The sequence below is a fragment of the Wolffia australiana genome, chromosome 10, assembly GCF_029677425.1.
Source record: "Wolffia australiana isolate 7733 chromosome 10, ASM2967742v1".
NCBI classification, from domain to species: domain Eukaryota; kingdom Viridiplantae; phylum Streptophyta; class Magnoliopsida; order Alismatales; family Araceae; genus Wolffia; species Wolffia australiana.
In genome coordinates, this window is record NC_135844.1 from 2,499,715 (window position 1) to 2,500,000 (window position 286).

Below are 286 nucleotides of genomic sequence, written 5' to 3' on the forward strand. Positions count from 1 at the left end.
ATACTAGTTCAGTATCGTATCCTTGATTCTTCAACTTTACTGAGGAAAAAGTAATCACTGAAAAAACGTGTGAACTCCCTTTTTACATCGGAGAGTCCCTGATGTGAAGAATTGAACAGAATCAAGAAGAACAAGAAGAGATAGAGAAAGGACAGATGGAGAGAGAGAGAGAGAGTATTAACCAATCTTTATATTCTGCGAATAAAAATGTGAGATGCGGGTTGTTATTTCGACAAAAAGATAGTATTTGTACGTAGAAGTTTCCATGATTTAATCCTAGCCGTTA